Source organism: Melanerpes formicivorus, unplaced genomic scaffold, assembly GCF_026170545.1.
Source record: "Melanerpes formicivorus ecotype bairdi unplaced genomic scaffold, bMelFor1.0.p_v2 SCAF_22, whole genome shotgun sequence".
Lineage (NCBI taxonomy): Eukaryota > Metazoa > Chordata > Aves > Piciformes > Picidae > Melanerpes > Melanerpes formicivorus.
Window position 1 is genome coordinate 10,166,857 of NW_027142374.1, and position 22,641 is coordinate 10,189,497.

General features: G+C 38.7%; 1 long non-coding RNA gene across 1 annotated transcript in view; it reads right to left on the reverse strand.

Annotated features, from left to right (window-relative positions):
* LOC137448083 (uncharacterized) overlaps window positions 1-19,699 on the reverse strand; it is a 186,284-nt gene extending 166,585 nt beyond the window's left edge. Inside the window, exon 1 of the long non-coding RNA XR_010988976.1 lies at window positions 19,576-19,699. This is a non-coding gene — a long non-coding RNA (uncharacterized lncRNA). The remainder of the gene's footprint in view (window positions 1-19,575) is intronic.
* Window positions 19,700-22,641: the final 2,942 nt, after the last annotated feature.

Sequence of the window (22,641 nt, forward strand, 5' to 3'; positions counted from 1 at the left end):
CCTGCACAGAGCCTCATTCCCAACAGAACACTTCTGCATGGAGGCAAAGTCTGTAGCAGGCCACATAGTCTCTGCAGCAAGATCTGGCTTTTGCTGTATGCAAGGTGTTCATGGACATGGCCTAGCAAAGGGCATTAGCTGCACAAAGTGGGTGCCAGTGGACAGCTAATGGCAGCTAATGAGTATGTGGAGCAGTCTGGGGCTGCAGCAGATCCTGCTTCCGCAGCACAGAGAATAATATAGGAGGCACTGGTAAAGAAGCACAGCTCTCTGGGACTAGAGATGATTTGACTGCAACCAAGAAAGGAATTATATATGTTGGGCTTGTTTTTTATCTATTGCCAGCATGACACATATATCTAAACATTTTGCAGCTCGAGATATGTTTTCATAAATGCATCAATCATCCAAAGATTGTTTTGCCCAAAGAGTTTTCAGGAAATTGCAATGAGCGTCAAAGATCACACTGTTCAACAGGAATCATTTTAATATTCAAGTCTTATGAATTCTTCAATGACTAGTGCTGCCTAGATTAAAATCAAAACCCAGATGGAAAAAAAAAGAAGAAGAAGAAGAAAAAAAAAAAGTATCATTTACTTATTTATTTCAGAAGACAGAATGGGGAGATCTGCCTCATCCTCCTGAAACCTCTGGTTATGCAAGAACAAGCTTGTCTGGGCTTCGGGATGCAGCAGCATCCGGGCTCAGTGCACTTAAGCCATCTACCTAATGAGACAGAACCAATACTCACAGATCTCCTGCCTGGTCCATCTGCAGTCCCACCAGTTACATTGCCTGACTCCTGAGGGACACTCTTACAAGGTGAGAGTCAAGTCCCCAGCTTTTCCTTTGACTTGTTTTAAAAACCTCTCCTTTTTTTCTTATTCTGTAAGGTGCTTTGTTCTCCCCACAATGTTTCTAATCACTACTGTTGCAAGTTTCACTTGTCAACTCTTGATTTGTATTTTTCTTTCAACCATGAAATAGCTTCTACATCTCCAAATCAACATCAAAATTTTATGGTCAATGTTTCTGAGCAAAAAAAAAAAAGAAACAGAAAGATCAGCCATCAGTGGAGATGGCTTCACTAACCACAGCACATGCCCTGACAGCAATGTCATTTATGCAGCTGCTCAACCAGACAAGTTTCCACACAGAAGATGAGGAAGAATATGATACAACAGAAAAGTATTTAAATGAAGCTACAAAAAGCTTGCTGTCTGATCACATTCCATGAGGCCAGTATTAACATCCCTGTTCAGTCAGGTGGGGCTGAGGGACAACACTGCTGCCTGTGTAATTGCAACTGCCAGCACTAAGAATATCAAGAGGAGGTAACAGTTGCCTCAAGGTCTAATGCTGCATTTTGCCTCATTTTGGAAGGACTATTTCTTGCAGCTACGCTGGAACATCACTATAATACAAATGTAGGGTCACAGCAAACTCAGGCTTTCACTGTCTGGGAGTTACCTTAGATTTCAGTTTCTTCATTTTTACTCCGAGTTTTGCTGGTTATTTCTGTTTTTTTGTTCGGTTTTTAAGAGGGACCGTTTGAAGGTGAAGTGAAAAACTGGTGCAGAACTTCAGCTAGCTACAGAGAAAAATGAAGATTCAGATGCCTTCCCTGTATGTAAAAAGGGAACTACTGCTGATATCACAAGATCCAGAATAAAATGTTAAGTGTCCCTATGGTATTTCAGAGGAATAAAAGGATAAAATGAACAGTTTGCAAGCTAATTCTCCATATGTAACAGTGTATTTGTCCTGATTTAGACTACGATCTCAAGGGAGGCTAAGGAGAGATAGGTTCCCAAATCCCATTGAAAAGCAATGAAAATTCACCTTTTCAGGAAATTCAGAGTCATGTTGAATTTTTTATTTCTACATTTCATCCTTTAGTTACCTAACATTCATAAAATCACTGAAAATATTTTAAACAAATTTTTACTCAGACAGCGAAAATTCCAATATCCAAAAGAAATACATTAGTGTAAGCACCATGCTGGTGAAAGGGAAATATGAAAACAATATAACCTGGACTTTCCAAATGCAAAATTATAGGAAATTAAGGTACATTAACATGTAACCCATTCTAAAATATTGGTGATAGATGCTGGAAGTTAAAGTGATGAACTATGGCTGGCCAATGGTATAAATGTAGTACAAGAGAACCTGAATACATAAGAGGGAAAGAGAATTCTAGGTGAGGGGAAAAATCCATTACTTTGAGTGGTTTGTTTTTACTTTTTCATTTCCTAATCCATGTAGAAAAGTTGAGCAGATGTTTCTGGTTTACATTTGATGGCTAACACTGAGAAGGAAAGGAGGAAGGAAAGGAGGAAGGAAAGGAGGAAGGAAAGGAGGAAGGAAAGGAGGAAGGTAAGGAGGAAGGAAAGGAGGAAGGTAAGGAGGAAGGAATTCTCCTGAAGACACAGAAGAGCCAGCTTAAGGTACTGCTGTTAGCAAATAACAGGCCCAGATATTAAGCAGAGAGCTGAAGGCTTCTCTAAATCACTGATATCTACTTTTAGAATATCTCAGAAAGCAGGAAAACTTTAAAAGGAGATAGGACTGCCAGCTTATTTTGTCTGTTAGAAAAGGCAAAGGCAATGGAGAAAGGGCAGCAGTGACTAGACATCTTACAGATTAACAGATGGTATAAACTTGGTATTTACTGCCAGTTAATTGCTGTAAGTAAATACATTTTCATGCGGCATTTTGCCATGTAGTACATTTGGAGACAAGTCATGGTGTTCATTCAAAACCAGAGATACAGATAAAAGCTTAGGGACCATCACAGGCAGTTGCCTCAAGATGATTTCCCAGTAGTCTGCAGTAGCAGAAAGGACTAAAACTATTTCTGAACGATTGAAAAGAAGAGCACTGAAGAATCACCTCTAAGCCCAACATCAGTGAAACTGTTATTAGACTGTTTCTCCCAGTCTTATTCAAGGCAGATGTAAAAAAGTGATGAGCAGTTTAAAGAAGGGCCATGAATGTGATTCACTAGCTGGTAAACATGCCTTACAGGGCAGGGCTTAAACTTTACATATATTTAGATCTCAAGAAAAACTTCAGCTGTAACTTCATCACTGTACAAACAAGTGAAAGAGATGGCTGTGGTGGCAGCTTTTCAGAGTTGTTGATGAAGGAAAAGCAAGATCCAACAGACAGGAGCTGAAGTCATACAAACAGTCTGGAATAAGAAAACATTTACCATCACAAAGACTAATTAAACACTGGAACAGTTTTTCTTTGAAGGTGAAACACTTCTCCAAATGTAAGCATTTGAAATTAAATTAAACACTTTTAAAAAGACATTCTTTAGACCGTACATCATTTGAAGTGCTGCACAAGATTCATCCTCAATAGACTGCAGGGAGTAGATTGCCCCTGCACCACATTCAGTTTCTGCATATTACTTGCAGCTTACCATGAGGATGTGGAAACCTATTTGAATGTTATATCATAAGGCACATGCAGATTTCTGTAAGGTTCAGGAAGGATTTCCCTTACAGAATCACAGGAGTCAGAAGGCTGGAGAACAGAAGACTCTCCATTTGTGGAAGAGCAGGTCCATCTGTATCAGGCTGCATAGGATCATGTCCAGATGGGTTTGGAATCTCTTCAGAGAAGGAAAGTCCACAGCCTTGTAGGCACCCTGTTCCAGGTGTTCCATCATCTTAACAGAAAAAAAAGTTGCAGTAGAACTTTCCTGTTCTCCATGATGTTTCAAAAATGATTGAGCAGCTTAGCAATAACATCAGCCAGGTCCCTCAGCACTTGTAGGTGCATCCCACTGGTGCCTCCACTAATGAAGAGTCATCCTTCCTCCAGAAATCCTGTATTACCTATAAGGACTGGGATTCCTGAGGTTCAGTCTTGGGAATAAAGACTGAAGCAAAGAAGGCACTCAGTAACTCCACTTGTTCTGTTCCCTCTGTCACCAAGACACCCACCTCATTCAACAATGGGAACAAATTTTCTCTAGTCTTCCTTTTCCTACTGATGTACTTGATCAGTCCCTTTTTCCATATACTGTAAACCAGTATGTGAATCATTTCAATAGAAGGTGCAAAACCACTGTAGAGTTTCTCAGACTGGTTCAAGGAAACCATGTTTTCCTGCCCTAGCCCAAGGGCTGGAACCATAAGTAGGACAGGGAACCATGCAGGGAGAGGTCTGCAAATTGGGTCACTGACTCATACTCCCTGGGGTGGCCAGAGGGAGCTGAGAGGCTGTGACTACCCTCCACTTCAATGAGGACAGGACATGGCCTTAATAAATAGGGGGAAACAATCTGTCCCCCATTGAAGTATCAGTTGTTACTAGCTGCAGATTTGACCCAGGCAGCTTCTGGAAAGATGCTCATCTGTTGCCCCAATGTTTTTTAGCAACAGTCATAAGACTGGGTGGGTTCTGTGTGTTGTGTGTACCCAGTCTCTTGGGATTGTTCCTCTAGTCCCTCTTTCAGCCTTTTCCTGTTGAAGCATCTTACCTTAATGGAATCTAACTACTTGCTGAGATGAAGAGCATCCCATAGGAGGTTTAGGACACCAGATGTATGTGAAGCCAAAGGTTTGTGCTGCTGCAGGATGGCAGTGCTGCAGTGGTAGCTGATGCAAAGTGTTGCTGCCCACAGCCAGGAAAGAAGGCATCCAAAAGGTGATAAAAAGGTTCTGCTTTTCTTAAGTCATGATCAAACCTCAAAATTCAAAATTCAAAACTCTGTAAGTTCCTCTTCCATTACAGATGTGATCTTCTCAAGACTTGCATTCCAATCTTAAGTCATGCAACATAATGATAGGTAAAAATTGTTCTTTTCTATGCCTCTTGTCTTTGAGCACATGAAGAGTTCAGCCCAGTTAAGGATGTTTCAGGTACTTTTCCTCTGTCCAAATGGTGTTAGTAATGCACTTCAATGAACAAACTTTCCAAGGCTTGCTGCATAGGGATTTATGCAGATTAGTTTTTGAGGATCCTGTTGTTGTTCTCGTGACTTGATGGTTCACAAAGGAGACCAGGTGGGAAGTATCCGTAGATGGCATGTGGAGTTTAGGCTCAGGAATCCACAGGGAAACGTTCTGCTATCTCCTCTTAGCATAAGCAGTTTCTAGGCCTATGTAAAGTAGCACAAGGACTCAGATAACAATCACATTCAGAGATGCTGCTTCTAGAAAAACAAGTTGCAGAGGACTCTTGAAGACACTGACCTTACACTGTATGTGCCTGTAATGTGATTGTGAAACTGGAGCAAAGAGAAGAGCAGGGTGAGCTATTAAAATTCAGCTGTACAACTGTCAGGAAAGGGAGCGTGAGCTGACTTCCACAGACACCTGTTTCTGCTGTCTTTTGTTCTTGTTCTTCTTAATGTTTTGCTTAATTAAAGAGCAGAAATCTGACCTGAGAGTGTCTGTACAAGGACAGCATTCTTCTCTTTCCTAGGTTTAGCTGCTGAAATGTTATGATGTGAGATTTTTCTCTCTGCATTATCTCTTTGCAGGTGGCTGCTCTAGCTAATAACAGTAATGCAGGCAGCTAGGCAGAGGTGTATTTCAGTTTGCAGATGGTGCTGGGCACGATTAGCTCAGACTGCTGGGGAAAGGGGTGGTGAGGATTGAACAACATGCTCAGATCCAATTCAGGCTCTTCCTCAGGGCCCTGTTTATTAATTCAAACAAGAACAAAACCCTCACAAGGCCACACAAAAGGAATTGTCTTTCCTCAACCAACACAGCTGCTGGCTGCCTCACTTGCCTGCCTGGGGCCAGTTTCAGGAGTCACCTTCCTCTGCTGACCCTGCAAGTGAGCTCCTTACAAGGTAGGACAGACCTGTATCTGGGATGGGCTGGAAGATCAACAGTGTTCCCAGCTTAAGCAATAAACTGTGTCTCCAGTGTAAGGCCATGACAGCATCTGCTGGAATTTCTTCTCATGTCAAAGTTGGTCGTGTTCTAAAAACGCTGCTTTCTGTAGATGAATATCATGAACTTGCTCAGTGAATGCTATTGTGGCCATGTCACTTTAACAAATATAACAATGTATAACTAGGCCTGCAGTAATTAATTAGTTGGACTCTCTTACTAATTAATTACCTGAGGGTATTTATAGTCTGTTCAGCAGGAGGAGAACTGGCACTGTTACTGAGCAAAGTGTTTGTAGAAACCTTCCTGCTGTACAGTCTGATATTATCATGCTGCATTTCATGAGTGATTGTGAATACAATTTTGCTGTTGAAATAATGTAATTCCAGCCCTCTGGTTCACGGAAGCAATGCATTCACTCCAAGCAAATATCCCAAAGCTCTCTATAATGAAATTGTAGAAAGTAAAGGTGAAATCTGTGTGCTTCTTCCTGCAGCCTGGTTCCATTCCCATGCAGGACTAGTTCCTCTGGAAGATCTGCTGGTTTTTCTTATTGCAAGCGCTGTCCTCTGGGTATTGCACACAGTGCCTGAGAATCTGGCACTACTGAAACCAGAGCTTTTGATTTGGTTGAGGGATGATTCTTTGCAGCAAATAATCAACTCTAATGTTAAGTACAGCAAGCAAAGAATTCGGGAATTCTTATTCTAGCTTAGAAATGCAGTCGGGTGGGGGCTCAGATCCTCTCAGTGGAAACTCAGGCAGGCAGGTGAGTGCACAAGGACCGTGTCCTGTCTGTGCATCTTGCTGCCCCAGCACCCATGGCAATGAGTCCATCATCTGAGCAGTAAGAGCTGCTGTCAATATCAGTAATTGGGGGACAAAAATAAACTTCTTAATATTCAACAGTTATATTTGCTAGATGGACAAGGGAATACAGTGTTTCTCCAGTTGTTATTACTGATGGCTGTTGTAGCTGTGCTTTCAGGCCTTGTCTTGCCAGCTTTGCTGGTTCTTTTCTGCAGGTTTTACACTTCGAGCACATAACATGCACCACACACAGAAGTCTCATCCAGCCAACCTCTGCCTCTGTTTGAGAAGCCCCTGGCACTGGCCTTCTTTTAGATGATTTCATTCTCAATGACCCACATATGTATGGCTAGGAGTGGGCTCTCAGTGTCCTGGTAATGATGGCTGTGTGCTGTCAAGCACTTTTTTTCTCAAGGGTCCTACAAACTCTTTCTTCTTCATAGAATCTCTTATGATGCATGCATCGTATCATATGGTTCTTCTTCCTTATGGTCCTACAAAATTGGTTAGATGCTGGATAAATTTTTTTCTTTCCAACTCCTGAAATGTGAAAAATTGTCTACAGCTAGAGCAAAGACTACACACGAGGTTACTCAGCACTCTAACACGGTACTGAGAAGCACCAGTGTTTGTGTTTCAAGATTCAAATGCTCAGCAAATCTGAAGTCACATATTTAACCTCAGCAGATAAAAATTTCACTTTATTCTTCCTCAGTAGCTGCTTTGGGGTGTTTTTGTCTACTCTGCAGCTTTGGGTCCTACAGTTATTTAGGCAAATTTCACCTATTGATGCCCTTACTGGTTAATTGATTTTGTGTTCAGGGGACAACTCTCTAATTTCTTCTTTCAGTACACAAACTGAAAAACAAAATGGTCAAATTAACCAAATTACTAAGCTCAAACCAAGAGCACTTTGGTGAAATGTAAGGAAAAGAGGTTCTTTCTGCTCTGAAACTGCAAAATAAGGGCACACGGCACTGAAGGTTTATATACAGGTAATAGGGGAAAAAAATCAAATGTTTTGACCCAGCAGCCATGTGAGCCTTACTGAAAATACCATGAGAATGAGCATTCCATCAGCACCACCACTGAAATGCTCTAATTATGCACTTTCAGCATGTTACTGTGTTTTGACAGAATTTAAGTTGATGGCACCAAGGACGTTTCTAACACTCAAAATAGTTACTAAAATAATCTCATGCAACATAAGCCTCTGGGAAATACAGCCCATAAACTGGCTTCTGAAACAAGCTTACAATGATCTTTGACTCTCTTCTTTCACCAGATGAAAAAGGAAAGAAACATCAGTGCTGAGGCATTTGCAGCATTTCACAACCTGGGCTAAAATTTACTTCCATTTGTATGGCTAAATAAGTGCAGCTGTTCTTACCCTCAGCTTCAGCCTCGGATGACTCCCTTAAAGCCACTGCAGTCTTAAAGGTTAACAATTGGACCTGTATTTTCTTAACTCAAGCAGATAAAAAGGAAAGAAACAAGGAATGTCAGAGATGGGAACTGCATACACTTTATACATATTCAGTGAACACTACTTGAAAAAAACAAACAAACCACACTTCAGCTGCTAGTCTCTATGTTTGAATAGTCTATGACTGGAGAAAGTCAGTATCTTTCTGCTTACCTCATTCTTATTTATAACAGCTTATAGCATTTTCGTTTGTCCAGCTGTCCTATTAGATTTCCAGGCAGAAAGTGCTAAAAGCCCATGTAAGCACTATATATGTTATCAATGAACTGTGATCCACTATCACGGAAGAGACCATCTGATTACTCAGGTTTTGCCACACTGATACCACACTACTCTTGGATTCTTGACAGCAGGTTTATACCCAAATTCTCTGTGCTCAGTCACCTTTCCTGTTTATTAATAATAAATACCCTAAACTGCCTGCAGACAACATTAGTAACTGCGATTTTCCCCAATCACTTCTTCCTGCAATAACAGCCAATACAACTAACTACAAATTATTATCATGAAAAGAGAGAAGGAAAGCACATCAAGCACAAACAAGTCAGAAGCATCTATATCTTCAATTAATATGAATGAAGGAAAACTGTCTGTAAAAACCATTATAGGATCTAAGCTGAAGTACTCTGCGGTAGTTCAAGACATCAACCAACATCTTTCAATACACTTCGAGGTCAGATGCTATCACACCAGCTCTGATCTGAGTCCAGGGCTTTTGCATGGATGGCATTTGCAATATGAAAGTAACCAAGGGCTGGAAACCCGCTCTAATGCCATGGGGCTGGAATCTTAACTCCCTAAGTTTTCATAGGAAAAGGAGAAGTAAGTGCACTTTTCTAGACAGAACATCAATATCAGGCTGCAGCAAACTAAAGGGAAAATCCCATGACAAATGCTTTGATGGCTTGCAAATACCTGTCTAGATAATTCAGAAATGTATGTTTGACATAACCTATAGAAGAACTCCTTTACTAGCACATAAAGCAGAGTTCAGCCCTGTGTCTGCTGTGATTTGTGATCCAGTTATAAATTGCACTTCTCTTCCTGCTGGATAATCTATTTCTTTATAACATGCTCTATTAGCACCAGCTTCCTTTTTAAAAGTCACTGCTCTTCTTTCCCACTGCTGAAATTCCAACTATCCAGGACTGTATCTATGTTTAGTGACCTACCCCACAAATGTGTTACTAAGCTTAATTAGTTAATGTTTGTTCAGTGAATGTAAATTCTAAGCAGCAGTTTTAAGACTGGTGTGAAAATTGGTATTTGCTGCCTAATACCAAATATCTGAAAGAGTTGTTACGTATGCAAAAGACATTCTGCTCGCTACTCCCAGATCTGTGGTTGTCACAGTGATTAAAACTCCATGTTTCCTAAACAATTAACTAACATAGTCTATTAAATCTCATTTTATTACTTTGAATGGATTGAGATGGTACAATAATCCAACTCAGAAGCGAGACGGAATTTACATATCTCTTTCAGTAAAATGGATGAGACATAAAATGAACGACATGATGGATAAAACCTAATCCTAGCATGTTTTCAGTCTATTTTGCATTTGATTTTCTCTGCTGTACAATAAACAAGTTTTAGCAGCGATAGACTCAGATTATGTAAAAACCAAAGAGAGAGGAAAAGCTCTCAAGGCTACCAAAACAATTCACTTTAAACAGAATGAACACATTCCTCAGTATGCTTTGACAAATTTAAATGTGCTATCAGATCAGATGTTTGTTTCCTTTGACTAGTACTGCTGGAGACAGTACTGTATGTTGCATGTCCCAGGCTGCAACTTACATTTCATTTTATTGTTTGGAAAGTTTTTCTGTAAGTGTTTCAAATGGAATATATGACCTGCAATTCATTTATATTTCCTACGTAATTAGTAGCTGGCAAGTAAAATAAATTAGGTGCTCGATAAACATTCACAATTATATTTTCAAAGCAGCTGTATTTATGCTTGGAAGGAAGGACAGTTTTATGAATATGTAATCAAGGATGTAAAACTGGAAAGAAAACAAAATAGAGCATAGTTAATTTGGTGGTAGCGGCAAATTAATACTATGCCAAGCCCCCTGCACATGCATTGCCCTGATAAACTTGTTATTGGCAAAGGTTCACTCTAAGAGGAGCTTAGTAATCCTTCTTCTGTGTTTGCTCTTCTTTATTAGCCCTTTGAGAAAGTACTGTTTATAAAATAAAGATCTGCACAAGCAAAGATAACAGAGTTCCCATTCCCTGCCTAACCTGTTTAACAGCTAACAAGCTGAGAATATATAGCTCCTTCTTTCTGTTCCCTTTACATATTTTGCTACAGGTGAGTGCTGCACACCAGTGATTACCAAGCATTCCTGAGCAGCTGTGCCTCCAAAGGAAAGATGAAACTAAACTGAAAGTTTGTTTGAAATGGAAGTAAAACCAGGCAGATGGCAGTGTCCAGAAATAGCATCATTGAAATTGAATGTTTTGTGCAGCTACCGCTCCAGAGCAATACTGAGAACAGGGGGGAGGACAACTCAGCAGTGATCTACCGTGATAAAAGGGGAAATGTAAAAAGTTTCAGATATCAACACAGACACTTTAAAAAGGCGTGGATTACAAGTACTTATGAGCTGGGTTTATTCCTATAGCAAAAACAAACAAACAAACAACAAGTGGAGAACAAGTGGAGTGTTGTCTTCTTTTGAGAAAGAAGACAAAAACTGACCAGTTCTCAGGATCAAAGAAGAATCTTAATATGCTTCTGATCATAGAATCATACAATGTGGAAAGTTACCAAACCAAAAAGGAACATTCAATAGCCTCAAGGTACTTAGCAAGAGAAAACTATGACCTTACATTTATTTATTCATTAGCAAGCTAGTAAAGCTACTACTGATACGAGAATGAGTAGAGGAGGAATACCAAACACAACCTGCAGCTCTGTTGGGTAACTCTCTGTGAACCATGGAGCATAAAGAACTACAAAATCCAGGCAAAAACACATCTCCAGAAGCACATTTTCACTTCTAAGTGGGCTGCATGCACTCAGGGCTGGGCTCCAGGACTGAGATTGTGTTTTCAGTGGCCACAAGCTTTGCGTGTGCTGTAGACACAGTAGATGCTCACGGACTGCCACTCTGCAGCACTCTCTGTGTAGTTTTCACTAGAGTGGAGCTTTGGGGGCTGCAGTGCCACTAACAGAACCTGTCCTGTTTACAGCTGGCTGCAACTTTTTGTAATTATCTGAGCTGAAACTTCCCAGAAATGGTCTAAAGCCGAATTTGAGAGGAAATGCCACCTAAAGTGATTCAGCCTTTGGCCATTCCCAATTGGATTGACAAGACATCCTCACTCCAGTGATGGTGATACCACTGTAAATATCACAGTGGTCTTGTAAGAGCAATTTGTCTTCATCAGGGATACAGACTTTTGCTTTTGACATATTTATTCATATCTTCACTCTGCAAAGACTAAGAAATTCTCAACAAGAAGGTTTGAAAGTGTCTAAGCCACTTTTTAGTATGGGGTTTTGCCTAGGAAAGTCACAGTAATCTTCAGAAAAAACCTTCATAACCAATTCCAGTTTGATTGATTGGCATTAAATGAATCCTATCACTGCTTTCTAAGTAGGGAGGCCAGAATAAATGAGTCGCTCTTCATTCACTCTGCAACACACAAGGTGAAAAAATATAACGTGACAGAGTAATTAGAGACTGCAAATTAAGATCACATCTGCATGTAGTAAAAACCTACAACTTGAATGTTCCCCTTTAGAAATGTCTTTTCCATTTAATGTTTGGCTGTAACTAATGTCAAATCATTCAGTCTGAAATCAGCAAAATCATAGAACAGATTATTCTGATGAATTCAAGAGACCTCTAATCACACTGCTGCTATTCTGTGTCTCGTTGTTTAGGGAAAGCTGATAACCTTGCCTTCCTGACAAAAACTCATGCAGATGATTCAGACGAGCTGCTCATGACAACACTTTGCAGGAATCTTCTAACATGAGTCACTTTGTGATGATTCATTTATTTTTTCATCATTTTAAAACGAACTTCCCTCTGTGAAAAAGTTTAAAGATCTCACTGAAGAGGCAATTTGCAATTGCAAAGATCTACTTTTTATTAGAGACAGAACTGCTCCTTTGCTAAAACAAAGCTCTTTGGAGCAATTTTCATCTGTTTCTAGCCTTATAAACCAAGCCCCATCTGAGTGTAATGTTGAAAAGAGTAAAATCAGATATTCTGCAGCATGGGTGGGTTACTAGGCGACACTGCAAAGTTCTACAATCTTATCCGAAACCCAAACCTACGATCATTATATTTTATTTACCCATCAAATAAAGGTCTGGTGCCATGAAGTAAAGAACTTGTGAAAAGTTTCTTATTTGTATCAATAGGTTTTCTTTAAAAGTTAATTCCACATATCTTAAGCAGCAGCTCAGCACAGAGAAGTGCAATGAAATTTTGTTTTGCTATGGAAGTATGGGGAGCTGCTTAACAAAATTGGAACATACTGAGATATATTGATCAGGGAATTCTATTCTAGACTTGAGGTCCATATTTTTTTTCAAATGTTCATGGAAGACCAGAGTTCTGACAAGTCACAGTATCACAGTATAACTAAGGTTGGAAGAGACCTCGAGGATCATCAAGTCCAATCTATCAACACAGACCTCATGACTAGACCATGGCACCAAGTGCCACATCCAATCTCCTCTTGAACACCTCCAGAGAGCTACACTTAAGTGACATGGGAAAAAAAATTATATAGCGATATATATATATGTTCTATATAACTAAGGGAATCCTCTAATACAGGAAATTTCACTCAAGTTTCAACTCGCTGAGAGCCAGTGTCTGTGACTGCCACACGAACAGTTACAGAGGTTAGGAGAATTCTGTAGAGACCGAAACACAAGAAAGTTGTCTTTACTGCTGCTAAACTGATGGACTTCTGAGTCCACTGCATGGATTAACGGGCCCTTGCTAAATAGCGAGAAGCTAAACAGACAGCCCTAGGTTGAGGCAGGAAATTGAATTACTCCTTATAGTCAATTAACAATAGGAGTGTGACGGGAACACTAAAATCAAGGGAATACAAAGTCAAATGTGAAACTATGTCCTCATCAAATGCTGCTTTCCCAAAGGATACATAATGGTGAAACAGCAGAAGGCTTTACAAACTGGGCATGCTTTGCTCAGCAGTTAAGTCTCTGGAGGGAGCTAAGGGCACTCTTTCAGGAACCCAGATTTCTTACATCACATTTGTAGGTTAGAACTGTGATGCCCATGTAGAAGAGTCTGAAGCTTTTGAAGAGGCCAAAAGAAATTTCAGCTATGCAAACATCATTCAGAAATACTACTTCCTTTTATATGTTGTTATTGCAAAACAAATAAATAACCTGATGTTCTGCAATGTGCAGATCTGTACGAGTCATTCCAAATGAATGACTGCACATATTAGAAAGGGCATCTTCCATTATGCATAAATTAGTGTCTTGTACTTATCCAGCAAAGCAAGACTGAATAATGTATTATTACAATGAACTTGTTGGGAAGATGAGAAGCTCTGGAATACACTCTCTCCCCTGTTACATTAGTGCCATTTTGGTGGTTTCGCAGTATTTTCAGTGTGCCCTCGCTTTGTCAGAAATTTGGATTTCAACTCTTCTGTGACATTTGATTTGGAAAGCACAAACTTTTCTCCACATTGTCACAGAGACTGAAGTCTGAGCTTAATTAATATATCTAAGTCTCTCTCTACTAAGAGCAAAGTTACGCTTTCACGTTGCACCTATTTAGGAAAGAAATGTGCAGAAAATCCAGCCCTTACGAATGATGCAGAAGAACATTAGCATGTGGTTCTGGACATCTGTCTGGCTAAACTGTTCAACTATTCTATAAAAACTACTAAAGGCAAGTATTGTTCTTTCTTATTTAAAAAATATTCTTGACTGGAGCTTGCTTTTTGCCTCAAGTAACTTGTTTCCCCTCAGTCCTGTTGATACAAAGTGCTGTCTATGAATATGCTATTTTTCTGTTATCTGCAACACCCATGTAAATGGCCCAAAGCAAAAGGAAGCAAAGATGATGAAGGTATTTCAAACATTTTAATGGTCAGAAAAATCCAGCAATGGAAGAACTGCCAAACAAGTGGGACAAGGTAGACATCCATGAATACAATGAAGACACATAGATAACTTTATCTAGGACCCAAAAACATACTGTTGTGATATGCTAGCATTAATCAAAAGCAGAATCATATAGCTCTTGATGTTCATTTCTGATGTCATCACATCAAAAATTGGAATGGAATGGAATGGAATGGAATGGAATGGAATGGAATGGAATGGAATGGAATGGAATGGAATGGAATGGAATGGAATAGAATAGAATAGAATAGAATAGAATAGAATAGAATAGAATAGAATAGAATAGAATAGAATAGAATAGAATAGAATAGAATAGAATAGAATAGAATAGAATAGAATAGAACCAGACCAGGTTGGAAGAGACCTTTAAGATCATCGTGTCCAACCTATCAAGGCATTCTTGTTGTTCATGCAATGCCTTTCCAAATCTTTAACAAATTTAGTCACAATTGGCTTCCTCTCAAAACCAAAACTGCTTATGTCACAAGATTATTCTGCCTCTTCTCTTCTCTTCTCTTCTCCCTTTCTAACCCATCAGCCTCCTGCCTCCCATATGTAGCTCTATAAGCTCCAGCCCTAGGCTGTAGAACAGCCACAAATACAGGTATTCCTCAATAGCAGTACTTGTCTCATAACTTAAGCTTAACGACACCCTTTGCAAATGCTCTCTTTTGTGTCATGACCCTATTTATCAGTAAATAGACACTTAAAAAAACAAAAAGAACCCATAGATAAGTCAAACACATTTCAACTTGCTGTTTGCCCAAACATACTTTATTGGCCAGACTGTAAAAGTTCTAGGCAGACCCTATAAATTACAACAGAAATAATCTCAGTGTGCATTGATTGCTAATATAAAACTTAACATGTTTTACTTCACCCTGCATGATAATTCTTAAAGACAATGTAAAAATTATGTGGTTTATTACTGTGCCCCTCTTTTCCTTACAGTATTATTCTTTGAGCATCTTCGCAGTCACATCTGGCTTGTTGAACAACCAACCTGTAGTATTCTAGCAGTCAAATCCACATTTGTTCAGATTTTTGTCAACAGCCGAGCCTCACTCGTTGTAGGGTACACACTGAAACCAGCAAAACCAGCTGAACTGCTCTGTTAATGAGCATGGCTGCAAGCCAATGTATGAACTGTGACCAGAAATGTCACCCTTAAACTTCCAAAACTCCCAAACTGAACAGAATTTTTTATTTCCTCTTCTGAGTATTGATAAATTGCTATCTGTTACACCATCTGCTGACCTGTTACACTATCCCAGTTACACACAGCTACTCCACTCCTCAAGGTAACAATCTTATCAGCTGCTAGCACAACACAGAAGTACATTAATTCTATCCCTAGACAATTAACCCCCCCATCTGAATCGTACTTGCCAGGCTGAAATTTCTCAGGGACTCAAAATACTTCATGAAAAGCTTCACAGGCTAAATGCTAACAGCCCTAATTCTCTTTTTTGTTGAGTTCCCCCAGGGAGGAATAAAAGAGTCAATTTAGCTGACTAGCCTTTGTTTTCAGAAGCTGACGATATCAAAGCAGGCTGTAGATAGTGGATATAATCCTACAAAACAAGATATTTTGATGTTCTAAGTGAAGTAGATACCTCAGTTATTAGTGTACATAACAGCTGCCCCTTGAATTGAACTATGTAATTAATACAGAAATATGAACTCACTATGTTAAAAGTTAAATAGCACCAGTATAAAGTTTGATATTAATGTTGCTTTCATTCAACATCAAGAGGAAGAAAAAAAAACTTATAGAGGGCCTTGGATTCTCTTTACTCCTATTCTCCCAGTGGCTTGCAGTAGAGTATTACTAACACATACAATCCAGTACAACTGGATTTGCTACTCTTGTATTATACACTATAATAATGTATTTGAGTTAATACCATAAACATCTAATTACTTTATAGCAGGTTTATAAATAACAATGTTGTCTAATAGATCCAAGTAAGATCTGGCAGAAATTGTCTCAAATAGCATGAACTATCTTGCAATTCATAGGCAAAGCCATGCTATATATGCACGTCTTGCAAATCCCATCTGAAACCACTCTGAAAATAGAAACATATTTTATTGCAACACATCCATAGTGTAATAACTTCACTTGCCTAATTAATTAGAATATGTCTTAGCCAACATCTTGAAATTAGTGCCTTAGAGAATGTGAACAATTCATCGAGAAGCACAATGAAAAGCTACTCGGATGCCAAACTTTGCATATTCATTATTGGGAAGGGAAATAGATTCATGGGTGAAATATCATTTCTCATGAAACATGCCCTGAAAGAAGAATGAACCTTTTCTGAACATCATTCATTATTTTCTAAAATCTGGGTTGGCAGCACTACCAGCCTAACCAGATTCACATCAGAACCTAAGTTCATTTGGACCTCTTCAGAGAAAAGTAGTGAAGAACCAACAGATCACATTCTGTGTATTAAATTGTAGGGTACAGTGCTCAGAAATATGTGGAAATAAAAGACAACTGAGATGGTGATCTACACCTTAGGAGAGGCCCACCTGGTCAGTACAGTGCAATGAGAGCATCTGCAAACTCATCTGGTCACCTTAAAGGCACAACTCCCCAGAGGATGAAGGTTATGACTAAAGAGTAGTCTGCAGAGTAAAAGACCTTTTTTATCTCTTTGCTATTGTGAAGTGTTTGAGAATTTGTTTGTAACAGAATCCTTGGAAACTCTTGATTATAAAGGGAACAAATCTAAAAATCTACCAGCTATTTAAAATATTACAAAACACCTATATGGAAATCTAAACACAATCGAAACACAATGTCTAAAATGTATGTAAGTGCTCTCACAGTGATAGATTACAGCTTTAGAGGTGAAAGTTCCAGTGAGACAGCTCTTGAAGGGTGGCATGAGAACTAGAATGTAAAGGGCAGACTCACTTGGAAGAACAGAGGAAGAAGGATCTGCCTCTAACACAACATTTTGATGGAAACAGTACACTGAAGTTATTGTTCTGGCAGACTCTGTTATGACAGTGGAGTAGCACTTACTGTAACCCAATGAGTTATGAGGCAAGCCTGGGTAAGAAGAGTGATTGTAAATGCATCTTGCAGTGCTCCAGAGATGCTTGTTTATTACATTTCTTCCAAATACCTTATACTGGAGCAACTTTAGAAAATTCAACACAGTAAATACAAATACTGCAACTTTTAGACATGATTAATGTTAAATTATTATATTGTCACATGCAATGACTGAGTTTAAATGCAAAAATGTTTCATTTAGAGCTACCTTACTTCTTTCTTCCAAGGTAGCATCTGCTAGCCTCCATTGACAGACTTCACCAGCAAACAGTATTTCGTGTGCTTCAGGCAACTCAGTGAAACCCATTTCCTTATTTTTACAGTACTGTCTTGTGACATAGCAATACTCTCTATGTGTGAGTGTAAATGTTGGGCATGTATATACCTTACCATGGATTCCCTGCTCGTGTCATTAGCAATTTATTAGTAACTAGTAGTAACTATTAGTTTCCTTAGTTACGAATCTACATATTATATACTTTTACAGTATAGGATAATTGAAATATCAGACATAGAGCTTTCTTTTCCTTAATCTATTTACTAATACAGTGGATGACAGAGAACCAAGAATGTTCTTGCTTATTTCTACTGTGTGCCGTATCATCCTGAAGTGCTGCAATTAACACATTTCATAATACTTTCTCTCATGGGGTGAAGCAGTTTCCTAAGATTAAAAAGGGAGGGGTTATTATTTTAATTAACCTGCTGCTACTAGAAATCTAAGGATATTAATTCCATATCTCTAAATGAGTGTAAGATAATAATTTGTTTCTTGTTAGCAGAATTCTTCTTCCTGAATTCCATTTTTAATATGTATTCTGTGCTCACAGAAGGACAGTTGCAGTTCTCAAATATAAGCAGACGGCTTTTCACAAAAATTCAGTCTCACAAATAAAATTAATGCAGCAAAACAAATAGAAACATTTAGACAGCTGCTCTCCTTCAACTAAAATATGATGACAGCTGTAGCTACTGTGTAACACAGAAAAGTGAAGGAAAAGAAAATACTTTGTTCATCTTGACATGACCAGGGAATTGAGGGAAGCGGAAGACTGAAAAGCATGTGGGAGAGTATGTGCTGACTTCATGGAGCGGGAAATTTAACCCCGTTACATTATTTTCATCTATTTATCTACATACAATCTCTAGAACATTCAGAAGTGTTTCTGCACATTTTCAGTTACAGAAAACTCCCACTAATTCCCAAGAACATTTATCACAGCAAAGTCACTCCCTGAGAATGGTTAGGAAATTCTCTCTTAAATGTTCTAGGACTTTCCACTACGCAGGCTTTTTAAAAGTCAAGTTCAGAGCAAGTAAGCACACTGCACCTAGAAGCTTGCATAACACCAGCCAATATTAAACAGCTGTAACCAAATGCTATTAATCTTATTTTTTCAAGAACACTAATTTAACAAAAAACTGCTTCCTAAAAGGGAATATGAACAGTAAACAGCTCCCCTCACTTTTTAGCTTTCTAAAAGGAGACCTTTCACCCAGTCTTTATAACTAAAGCTAATGGCTACATACTATAACACTGCATACCATATGTTACTTGTAGCTATATACTATAAGCAATTTCTAATTTCACCCATCTCCTAGTGGCAGTTACTAGTGATGAATCCCAGTGTGGTACAGTCTATCAGAGCAAGTCAGAAAGATTCAGCATGTCAGAGCTAAAGGGTGGGATCAATGAATTCGGTGAAAATGTGCAGCTCCAAAAGACATGTAAAAAGAGGGAGCACTTCCCGCTGAAATTGAAGCACCATGCAGAGACAGAGGTGTATATCAAACAGTCAATTCTTGACTTTCTAACCTATTGGTTTCCTGTCACTCTTTCCCTTTCTTCTTGAAGTCTATTATAATGATGTATTTTTAACCTGGCTCTTCAAGAAATGAGGCATATGCGGTTACATTGCCTGGCCATCTGTCAGTTTGCTATTTTCCCTCAAGCACATTTTGAACCTGTTGAACAATTTCAGCCAATTTGACAGAAGGCTAAAGGTCTCAGGCATACAAATTTCTGCATTTTTTCTCAAAAGCTACATCTAAAAGAAAAGGAATACCCAGCATATTGCTGTGGGTAGCCAGGTGGCTGGCACATGAGTTGATGCACTGCCACTGAGCCAGTTCAGACAAGTAAGGATATGACAAGGAGGGTGCAGACCAAGGAGAAGAGATGGAGGTGAGCTCAACTTACATGCAAACTCAGCAGAGGCTACACTTCCTCAGCAGTGCTCTGCATCAGTCAAAGTATTTTTTTCTACAGTAGCATCTTCAGGCTTCAGCCAAAAATCAGCAATATTCACAGAAGGATATTTTGTTCTTTCAGGTTTGTCCTTTCTTTTCCTGCAAAAAGCCTACAAACCAAGACAAAAACAGAGGAAATGGGGCATATTAGTGGTATGAATGGAAAGAAGAGCAGAGATAGTGTAATCATTTCATATCCATATAGTGGAAATTAACACAGATGACCATGATGGACAGAGGCCCAGAGTTCCCAGAAACCAGATTTTTCATCTAGCTCACAATCACTCCAAGATTTCTTCCTTGAACAGTAATAGAGAATGTAGAGTCCACTGTTGTCTATCTGGGTTCAGTTTACTTTTCCCATGGTTATCAATTTTTTTTAACACTAAATTTTGTATCATTTTTCTTTCAGTCATTCAGTATTGCAATTCTGTGATTACTTCTTTCTTCCACTGCTACATATTTTAACATCTCCAACATCTCCTTCTAAATCTTTCCTATATTTCAAATTCAGAGATGTGTTACCTCACCTCTATATCCTTCTATCTTGCACCTTCAGGTTTTATGAGGGACACTAAAGAAGATTATAATAGTGAAACTGGTTTTATACTACCAAGAAAAAATGTTACATTGGTTGTAATAAAACATACTTAAGTCAAATTCATTGTGTTAATTTCCCTGTTTATGAATTCAATAACACTGTCAGTACTTTTCATCTACATCCTCCTGCAGCTTCTGGTCAGGGATTTTGTGCACCACATATATAGAGAGAGATACACACTGATAGTGTCGGTGTCTTTACGTAACAGATATTTTGAATATATATCATGAAGTCTATTGCTCACTATCAGCACCATGTGGAATTATCAAGATTATTTGTAATGTGATTAGGAAGCCTTAAATACTGTTTTGTGCAATGAAGATACACTATGACAATATTTGATTGGATACGATGAGTCATCCAGAGTTTGATTTCATGAAAGTAGGACCGCATAACAAAGCATGAGGCAGCAGCCTCATCGGCAGTGCAGTCACATCCTGCCTCCCTCATTGAAAATACAGTCACATGCCATTATGCTACTTTTTATACAATATGATATCCACCTATTCTTAGCGAGAGTCGTGCTGAATGTAAGTGGAATAAAGCACAGCATCAATGCCCCTTGTCTATTTTAGACAAATGCAGAGTGAAAGCCAAAGTCTTTTCACAGATACTATGTTTAGGTGGAAGGGTATTGCATTAGGATTCATAAGTACTCTACTTAACCTAGGCTGCATAGTTACCTAACAACTGCAGTAACCAGAGGGATGCTGTTCAGTGCACACATTTTTACCAACACATGTATAGGAAAAATTATCTCTTTTCCAGCTCTTCATTGCAGCTATTTTAATGTGTGAATTTTTGCTTCTGTGTTGTTCAAGGCATTTGACCACGCTAAGACAGTTGAAAAAGTTCTGCAACGTTGCATCATGTCATAGGAAATAATTAAAGACAAGATATTTTAAAGGGCTGGAAATGTACTGCCACCACTAATAAAAAATAAGAAAATAAGGAAAAGAAAAACCAAACACAAAATGTACACGTTAAAACCAAAACAAAACACACTGTATTGTATCTCTTAAGAGCAAATACTGATTGCCTACTTCACTGAAGTATGGCTGGCAATATGATATGGAATCTGAGGAGAAGACCTTTTTTTACTTCAATCCCAATATTAATAAAATGGTAGCATTCATCAAAATTCCTCTCTCTTCAGCACTTCAGTAAAATATGCACCGTCTTTATCTCCAATGATCTCCAATCTCCAACTATGGATAGGGAGGGGGTGTGGAACTGATTTGTTATGATTACAGAAGTTGCATCACTTCATCCATTTATCAATTTAAAAGAAATCATAGAGCTAAAAAAGAAGCTTGGAGGTCATAAAGTCCACCTGCTTGCCTCAAAGCAGGTTCAACTGCCTCTCTATCACTCCTGAGAGACGTTTGCCTAGTATGAATGTGGCATTAACTCTCAAGGAAATTTATTTCAGTGATGCTACTTGAAAGGGCTCTACTTGAATGTTGCTGAGCCCAAAAGAAAAAAAAGAAACAGAGGCAGCTGACAGGAGTAGAACAAACAGTTTAGGATAACAATTCTCCCTGGAGGAAAGTTAAAACTGCTCTGCATCCTCCAACAAAGCATAGGACAAACACCAACAAAATGAAAGTAGGAAGCATCAAATAAAAGTTGTAACAAAGCCCTAAATTTGAGCCTAAAAATAAGCAACCAGAACAAATATATACAGGCTGCTTAAGAAAGATAGTTCAGAATGAAATTTGATAAATAAATAAAATGTATCAACAAGGAACAGAATCACTATGGATTACAATTCCAGTTCTCAGTGACAAAAGGACAGTGTTAGTGGGACGTGTCCCTGACCATGGCAGGGGTTTGGAACTAGATGATCTTTAAGGTCCCTTCCAACACAAGCTATTCTATGATTCTACTAGGTTTATATTACTGGTTTACCAGAAAGGTAACAGTGACTGCAAAGAGCGTCTTTAAGAACAAAAAACATAACCATAATGGAAGATTTCAATCATGCACACATGAACTGGTTAGGTGTCAATGTAGGTGACACTGGATCAAAACTCTTAGATAACATAAACACTTGGATTTGGGAGAAACTTCTTAAGGACAAGAATTAAAAACCTAACACTTGACTTAACACAGAATGATGTCTATGTTCTCATTCAGGATATTGCTTTTGAAGGCCTAGTGTTGCAGAACGGTCCCATAATGTAGATGTATAACATCTCACAGGAGAAACAAAAGATCTTTTGTATACTATGATATCACTACTTATGAAAAAGTACTTTAATAGCCCAGAAAGGTCAGTTTGGTTCAATAACAGAGCTTATCAGAAGCACGAAGGCATGCCTCAAAGATTACAGAGAAAGAAAAAAAGAAAGACCATCCTATCTGTCAAGTTATACATAAAAATAAAAGAAGGAAAAAATTGAGGGGAAAGAA